Source organism: Triticum urartu, chromosome 6, assembly GCF_003073215.2.
Source record: "Triticum urartu cultivar G1812 chromosome 6, Tu2.1, whole genome shotgun sequence".
Lineage (NCBI taxonomy): Eukaryota > Viridiplantae > Streptophyta > Magnoliopsida > Poales > Poaceae > Triticum > Triticum urartu.
The window spans coordinates 389943006-389952565 of record NC_053027.1 but is presented as its reverse complement, the minus strand read 5'-3'; positions in this window follow the sequence as shown (position 1 = coordinate 389952565).

The following is a 9560-nucleotide window of genomic DNA, read 5'->3' as shown; positions in this document are numbered from 1 at the left end:
TGGAAACGACCTTCTATTCGACCGCCTACGGTCAAAACGTGATCCTGTTCACCGGGAGGGGTCTGGCATACCGCAAAACAGAGGAAACGGACTTCTCTTCGACCTCCTACAGTCGAAACGGGGGCCTGTTGATTGGGTGGGGTGTGGCATACCGCAAAACGGAGGAAACGAACTTCTCTTTGACCTCCTACGATCGAAACAGGGGTCCTGTTCATCGAGAGGGGTGTGGTGTACCGCAAAACGAGACTCCACGGGCTACTGTTCATCACCGTCTACTGCCTCACTTCGGCCTCCATGGGCTACTGTTCATCCACCATCGACCTCCTCCAGCCTCCACCTACGACTGTTCATCCATGGCGTCTCCCTCCTGCCTCCACCAGCTACTGTTCATCCACGGGCTCCTATTCATCTAGCCTCCACCGGCTCCTGTTCAATCAGCCCTATCCATGGGGTCCTGTTCAACCACCCCTCCATGGGCTACTATTCATCTAGCCCTCCACCGGCTACTGTTCAACCAGCCCTCCACGGGGTCCTGTTCATCCACCCCAACCGGCTCGATCGGGGTCCTGTTCATCCAGCGGCAACGGCCACTACTACCACGGGGTCCTGTTCATCCAACCCCCACCGGGAATTGTTCATCCAACCCCCAACAATGCTCACTGTTCATCAAGAGGCAGCAGGTTCGATCGGCTTCAATTAGCAGCAGTAGCGAAGGAATCACTTGGGTTCAGTTAACAGCCAGGGATCGATCGCTGGGCTTCAGTAACATAGCCAGTGCAATCGCTCGGGTTCAGTAAGCAAACGCCTCGCTCGGGTTCATTTAGAGCCCAATGCCTCGCACGCGCGCGCGTACGTGTACGAGAGAAATGTGCAAACCTCCGTGCATCACTCGGCCCCGACCACCCACCATAACCGGGAACCCCCCCGAAATTTTCCTCGCCCTCGCTTCTACCACAATTTTTTCCGTCATGGACGGCCCAAAGAATGTCATGCAAGTACGTCTCCGGCCTGCCCAGGACGAAAAGCCCATTTTCTGTCATGATTTTTTGTCATAGAAGTAGGAGCCCACCACATCTATGATGATGCCTGGTTTTGTCACAATTATCGTCATAGATGTGTCATAAGCATGACAGAAAAAAGTCATTCGGCCCAAAATGCCACGAATGTGACTTTTTTGTAGTGTTATTCCTGTCGAACGCCCCAATAACCATTAGATATGTATCCGACGGTGCCAATTATTGCACGTATACAGCATTAGAAAAAGAAGTGCCACGACATATTACAAAACTACTATACCACGGCCGAGAACACATGCCCACGTTACGCCATCCGGGAATAGTGCCGCACTTCGAAACAAGAACCGTCAATAAATTTTGAGCTTGCGTCTCGTCACACCAAATTACTACCATGCTATATTTAATTGCAAACATGTTCACACCGAACATAACCTAAACGGTTTTCCACTTAGGAGCGTATTAGTACTCGGTTATAAATACTACTATGCCAAGATGACTGCACATTCCTCCTCAACTCATCATTCACAAAAACAAACAATTCATTCAGCATCGTTCCCTTGCATGTGCCATGGCCAGCGTGAGTTCTGGGTCGAGAGATTACCACCAGGGAGAGGCGAGCATGGAAGCGGAAGCACGAGAGATGTCCCGCCTCGCCGCGAAAGCAGCAGACATGTCCCGCCACGCAGAAGTAGCAGCACAGAGGTCCCGCCATGCCGTCGAAGCAGGACGGAGGTCCCGCCGCACCGTCGATGCAGCAGACTGGTCCCACCATGCCGCGGAAGTAGCAGAGATGTCTCGCCGCACCGTGAACACAGCAGAGATGTCCTCCCGCACCGCGGCAGCCTGGGAAAATGTCTCGCGGGCAGGCGACGACTCTTACTAGCGCATGCATGCGATCGTCCATAGCCAGATGGACCAGATCTCTGGCTGGGCGAGGTTGCAGGACGACATGAAAGCCTCGTTTGAAAAGGCTACTGGCTTTATCCGGAAAATATGGGAGGGAAATGCCAAGCTCCGGGCTGGAATGGCAAATCAGGCGGAGGAAACCGCTGCCTTGTTGAAGAGTACAGGTGTCATCGTCAAGAAACTTATGGACGAGAATGCCATGCTCTGCATCGAGCGCGAAAGGCTGGTGAAGGAATCTGTGGATGTTGCCATGCAGCGTGTTAAGGACATGAACCTGATGAAAGAGATCATCGCCGCTCACCGCGTGAACTAGTCTCCACGACCTGCAGCGCATCAAGAAAGTAGAGACCAACGAGCCAGATCATTGTATGCGTCTTCCTTCTTCATTTGCCCTTGTGTATTTCGGGCATAGCCGCATGTGGCTTTTTTAATTATCTTCCTACTTATGTAAGACAATTATTATCCACTGTCGTCATCCTTATATATTCATCAGTCTTGCTATAAGTCGCAGTAGATGCTATATAGGTACGTCGGATCTTACATCAAGATTCGTGTAAAATATTGTTTTTGGATTTTCTTTTTTCTCTCTTAAATCTTAGTCGAGTGGGACATAGCCATGCCATTAAACAGGGGCTCGAGCGCCATTAATGGAGACCTTGGGAGAGAGGTGGGCGGCAGATGGAGGTCAAAGGGCTCTCCTCCCAATAAGCACACACAGGGGTCGGATCGCACGCCTCCCGTACTCAAATAGCTACCCTGCATGGCACCTCCTAGCTAATAAAAAAAGGGGACGTGTGGCGGCACATAAATGGTAAGTAGAACGCCCATAGTTCAAATAATATTTGTGTTTCCGATTGTAACATGACAACACTTGTTCCAAAATGACTTTGTTGATTGTTAATGTGTGCGGCTTCGCAAATCGGACAGCAAAATTACCACAGCATGTTGGTGCCATGTCATGACACCAAGCCAAGTTTCATAATTTTCATGCGTGTTTTGGATTTACAGGAATTAAAAAACCAAGTTTCTCAATGTTTCCGGCTGAGCCACGACGCCCAGATGTTTGAATTTAATTCCCATTTCTTGCATGGGACCTACAAATTTACCCGAGGACACACATGTGATTTTTCAACCAACTTTGGTGCACTGGAGCATGTGCTTGTAATTCAAATTTGAATTATGCACATTAAATAACCAGAAACTCAATTAATGTATAAAAAGGGCCAAACAAAACCGGAATAATTCCAAAATTTAACATGACACTCATATAGTTCTATGTTGCCTCTGCAAAGAAAATCAAGGGGGCAGCGTATATTGTTTCGCACACAAAGGTGACACGTTCCCTCTCAGAGCCTCGAGCCTTGGTGAGAGAAGCTCCGGTTTGCAAGAAGCCTATACCAAAATTTGTTGCAATTCGGCCAAATTTTTTACCACAGCATGTTAGTACCATGACATGACACCTTGCCAAGTTTCATGATTTTCAGGCGTGTTTTGGATTTACAAGAATTTTAAAACCAAGTTTCTCAATGTTCTTGGCCGAGCCACGATGCCCAGATGTTTGAATTTCATTCCCATTTCTTGCATGGGACCTAGAAATTCACCCGAGGACACACATGTTATTTTTGAACCAACTTTGGTGCACTGAAGCATGTGCTTGTAGTTCAAAATTGAATTATGCATATTAAATGACCAGAAACTCAATTAATGTATAAAAAGGCCAAACGAACCCGGACTAATCCCAAAATTTAACACGACACTCATATAGTTCTATGTTGCCTCTAAAAAGAAAATCAAGGGGGGTAGCGTATATCGTTTCGCACACAAAGGTGACACGTTCCCACTCAGAACCACGAGCCTTCTTGAGAGAAGCTCCGGTTTGCAAGAAGCTTATACCAAAACTTGTTCCAATTCGGCCAGGTTTTTTACCATAGCATGTTAGTACCATGACATGACACCATGCCAAGTTTCATGATTTACAGGCGAGTTTTGGATTTACAGGAATTTAAAAACCAAGTTTCTCAATGTTCTCGGTCGAGTCACGACGCCCAGATGTTTGAATTTCATTCCCATTTCTTGCATGCGACCTAGAAATTCACCCAAGGACACACATGTGATTTTTCAACCAACTTTGGTGCAACGGAGCATGTGCTTGTAGTTCAAATTTGAATTATGCACATTAAATGTCTAGAAACTCAATTAATATATAAAAAAGGCCAAACGAACCCGGAATAATTCCAAAATATAACCAAATGTAAACTTAATTAATATCTTCTCTATGTGGGGCATTTAATAAATGTCTATTATGTATGTTTTTACCCTATTCAAATTTAGTAGATATGACAGTTTGATGCTCTCACATAATCTATTATTGGCACTATAGGGGATGTTGATTCCTATCAACTACCATATCCTAAAGGTTAAAACAGGTACATAATCATCTTCTCTGTTTTGCACAGTGCACTACCAACCCCTATACGATGATGCACATTAAACTGTTGATACGAGTTTTATGTGAACTAGTGGCTTAAAGTTGATTTTCATATTGTTTGAAATTGTTTCAATAAAGATTTTTTTAAAGGATATTGTTTGCTGATGTTGTCGGATGTGTTTATGAAAAATGCACTTTTTCCTCCGGTTGCAACGCGCGGGCATGTTTTGCTAGTGTATAAAAAAGGCTTAACGAACCCGGAATAATTCCAAAATTTAATAGGGAACTCATATAGTTCTATGTTGCCTATGCAAAGAAAATCAGGGGGAGGCAACATATATCATTTCGCACACAAAGGTGACATGTTCCCTCTTGGAACCACGAGGCTTATTGAGAGAATCTCCAGTTTGCAAGAAGCTTATAGCAAAACTTGTCCCAATTCAGCCAAAAATTATACATATGAAAACAGGGTTTAGATTATCCCGAACATCTCGCTACCTAGACCAATGTATTATGATTTGAATTCAACATAAAATTGATACAAATATTTGAATTGGAGATCGTACGGTACATGTAGTTCATAGTGAAATATGATTACTGCTATATGCATGTCTTCTGTTACCAAGATAATATTTAAATGATGGTATAACTTGACAACAATCATATTCAAATAAGGAAAATTGATTCAAATTTAATCCATATGGTAGACAACAATATATATGTTCATAGGGTGGAGTAAAATGTTCACATAAGATGGAAGATCAAAATGTAGGACTACATCCATTATAAACCGCAAGGTCACCTAACGATATATTCGAATTCAACATAACGTGGATTCAAAAATTGAAATTCGAGATCCTGGCATTTGTAATCATATAAAAAGGGACATGACTCTTTCTTGTGGTGGGAATTGATTTGTTTTTTGTTTTTGTTGAGGGAAGTGCGAATTGATTTGGCACTGTACAGGGTAATCTTGTTCTACCGATTTTTTTACATTTTTCTTGTAGTTTTTTCAATGGCATTTGTAGCAATATAGTAAAAGGGGACATGACTCTCTTGTGTCTTGTATGAATTGCTTCTTTTGTACACGTTAAGTTTATTCTGCCAAACATGGAATCCGCGCCTTGTTATCCCGAAATTTTCAAGCTCGAGTATCTTTTGTCTCTTCTGCTGTGAAACTCCCGCCTCTTCAACTCGCGTCGCGCCTTGTTATCCCAAAATTTCAATGCGTGTGAAAACTCCCTCCTCATCCGAAATTGGTCCCGCAGCCCAGACACGCAAAATCCCCCTTCTACCCCTCAGCCGGAAATGCCGGCTCAACGTCGCGTGGTCAAAACCGGTGGGGGTACGTTGGTAACTTACCCTACATTTTGGACAAGCGCGTCCCTAAGACCTGGCTCCCCCCTACCTTCCCCTTCGCCCCCCCCCCATTCATACATCGAGGCCGCCAAAACCCGCGAAACCCCACGCTCCTCCTTGGCCTCCCAACCGCCGCCCAGAGAGTCTTCCCCGATGATGTTGTCCACCGCAACAGCTCATCGTCCCTCATCCACCGCACCGGATGAGGATCCTCGTCGATCTTATCGTCTCGCCGGATCAGTCGCCCCGTCCTCCACCTCTAAGGAGCTGCCCCGACGTTGGCCTCATCTATCGCGCCACCTCCATCCCCACAGTGTCGTCTTAACCTGCCCCACCGAAACCACAGCACCCTCACCAATTCCTCCGATGAAGATGAGGCCTACTCGGCGCCACCAAGGAGGTTCTACACTCACCGCTGCATTTTATCTTTTATTCGATCTCACGGGGCTGCCAGTGCTCGATACCGAGTAGACATGACGGGTCTCCATCGACGGTGCCGTCATCGGCCACTTCATCTACTGCGTCCCTCCCCCATGTCGTTGCTTCCTCGGCGGTGACTTCCACACCAGCACTAGCTGCTGCTGCTGCTCCGGCTCTCACTCAGGATGCGGCTCTGTTCTTGATGTCAGTCGCACTGCTGCACTGCTCTTGCTTTCGTTCGTGTTGTTGCTCTACTCTGCTATTGATGTCGGTCGTGCCGCTGCTCCGCTCTTGCTCTTGTTCATGCTGCTGCTCTGCTCTTGCTCTTGCTCTCGCTCGTGCTGCTACTGCACAACCTCCGGTAGCTACAGGAGTTGCTGCTTTAGCACTCGCTCGCGGTGCTGCTGCACGAGTTGCTCTCTACTATTGTGTTCCCTGCTCGAGCGACTGCTGATTTAGATCACTGCTTCTCTGCTACTAGTGCTCGAACGCCCTAAACTTCTATTGCAATGCTCTGCTACTAGTTCAATCAGTTTCGACAGTAAAATTCAGTTTCGACTGTAAAGTTCAGTTTCTTCAGTTATGTTCAGAGTGAACAGTATTTACAGCATCTGTCAGAGCAGCCATGGCACAGCTCATGCATTTTACATCTAGCACTTTTTGGTGATGTATTTTAGATCATCTATTGCAGATGATATTAGTGTCCCACTTCAAATTAACGTTGTCTGTCTTGTCCTGCTTCAGCCTCGCCGTCGTACACCTCACCGGAGTTGCTCCAACGATGGAACCGTTCATCACAGCGGAGCAGTACCCTCGGCGCCATTTCCAAAGGCCTCGGATCTTCTTCCCCGCCACCGACAATTACACCAGCATTACCATCTGCCACGTCCAACCCAATGATGTTGAGGTCGACAAGGCTATGCCAAAGAGGCTGTACACTCGTCGCATCACTTTGTTACTCTGCATTCATGTCGATCCCTCGGGGATCCTTTGGTTCAAAGCAGTTGCAAATCTAGAAATAAGTGAATCATGGTCACAAAGTTAACAGGGAGAAAACTGAATGCTCTTTTGAACCACAATTTTAATTGGTTTAGCAAGATAGCCATTATATGACACTAATGTGGACCAAATCTAAGCTCACAAAATATTTTGAGGGCAGGCTTCAGCCTGTTGAATACTGCTGCTACTGGTTCAAAGAAAAAGTGATGGAAAACATAGGAATTGGAAGCTTTACTATGGTACTACTATTCATGCATTTGGTTAGAAGGAATGGAGCAAAGCAAAACTGGAGGATTTTTTCCTTCGGTGTCTCTTTCAAAGAAAATACGTAGGAATTTTAATATCCACTTGGATGTCCTTTTCAAATTAATATGCATGAAGAACAGGACTAATTGCATTACTGGCATAATAAGATTCTTTTTTTTTCATTTTCATGTGGTTTGACTTTAATTTGACCATGTTTCTCCATTCCTGTGTTCTTCCAATTCATGTGAACCAAACACCCAGGTTGACAGAAATCCTTTGCAAATGCTCTGTTTTGCCCGTGCATTCCTATCCTATTCCTGTGTTTTTCCTATCCCTGCGTTTATAGAATCGTCCAATTCTAAGGAACCCTTATAGATTTACTTCATTTTTAGATAGGTGTCAAAGAAAACTCTGTGTGTTATGTCCTACTCCTACCGTGCCATCATCCACCCCACCTGAGGTGCACCATCGATGGAAGCGTTCACTTCAGCAGAGATTCCCCCTGCAGACTTTCTTTTGCCACCTCAGATCATCTTCCCTGTTGTCGGCAGCCACGCCAACTGCATTTCCATCATCGACTGAGCAAATGAACCTGAGGACTACACAGTTCCAGAAGAGAGGTCGCACTCTTTCGTGTCTGCTTATGTTATACATCGGTTTTTATTACCTGCTACTTTATCATCATGTTCACCTCTTAGACTCTGAGTCAGATCCAAACAAATGTTCAAACTTGAGTTTTAAAATGCCTGTGGGGCACATATTGAGGCAACAACGAATAGTATATGTCTACTATCTGGTTCATCTGGGGTCTTCTATGTGGTTCATGTTCGGTGGGCAACAAACAGTAGACGATCCATCGTCTATCTTTTTAAAATGAAGCTATAATCTACCTGCTATCATTAGTTTTGGATCTATCCACTCGTTTGCAACCATCAGTCTTGATTTCTGTATGCAGCCCTTAGGCCTTACATCTAACTATGTTTTTTTATTATGCATGTCAGTTATTGTACACAATCATACTGAACATGTAGAGAAAAAGAGAAGACCGTTGTGTGGGAATATAATGTCATGCAGACACCGCTCCATGGTGGGCGAAGTGCCCCCCCCCTCCCGCCATTCCAAATTGTACCAGAGGAAGATAACAATTCAGAGGGGGATTCAGATGGAGCAGACCACTCCTATTTACCCCCTAAGGTGTTTCCTCTAACCTGGCATGCTCATGTCGGTCATATCATGCATATGGCGCCTTGCATTGCTTACGTTATACATCTTATATGTCATCAGCTTAGTTTAGATTTGCTTTGTGTGCCAACTTTTTGGTTTCTATATCATACTCCCCCGTTCCTAAACAGTTGTCTTTGTAGAGATTTCAACATGTGACTACATACGGAGCAAAATGAGTGAATCTACACTCAAAAATATGTATATATACATCCGTATGTGGTAGTCCATTTGAAATTTCTAAAAAGATAAATATTTAGGAACGGAGGGAGTACATGGGAATTATGCAATGCCATCTTCTTTAGCCAGACATCATATACGTGAATCATGCAATGCCATCCTGTTTAGCCAGTCATCGTATATGTGAATTGTATCATGCCATGTTTTTTTCATGATGTATTCCATTTGTCAACAATTTTTATAAATTCATCTACTCTTCCTGTGCATCAGCCATTTGAGTCGGTCATGAGAAAACCTGGAGTGAAAACAAGGTCTTCTGAGCAGTCAGTGCTACCTATCAATGCAGAGTTCTTGCTGGTTACATATAGCTTCTCAGAGGAGGATTTAGAGACAGATGACCAGTCGCATCCCCCCCCCCCGAGGTGCATGCTCTAATTTGGCAGGGTTATATTGCTCATATCATGCATATGGTGTCTTGCATTTCCATGCCATCTGCCTAGATTAGACATGCTTTGTGTGAATGCCTCCTGTTTGCTTTCTATATCAGATATGTGAATTATGCAATGCCATGTTTTTTAGCCAGTTATCATATATGTGAATTATGCACCACCATGTAGCCAGGCATCATATATGTGAATTGTCTCATGCCATCCTTTTTTATTACGTATTCCATCTGTCGACAATCTGTGTATATTGAACTACTCTTCATGTTTATCAGCCATTTGAGCTGGTTATGGAAAAATCAGGACTGAAAACAAGGTCTTCAGAGCAGGCAATGGTACCTG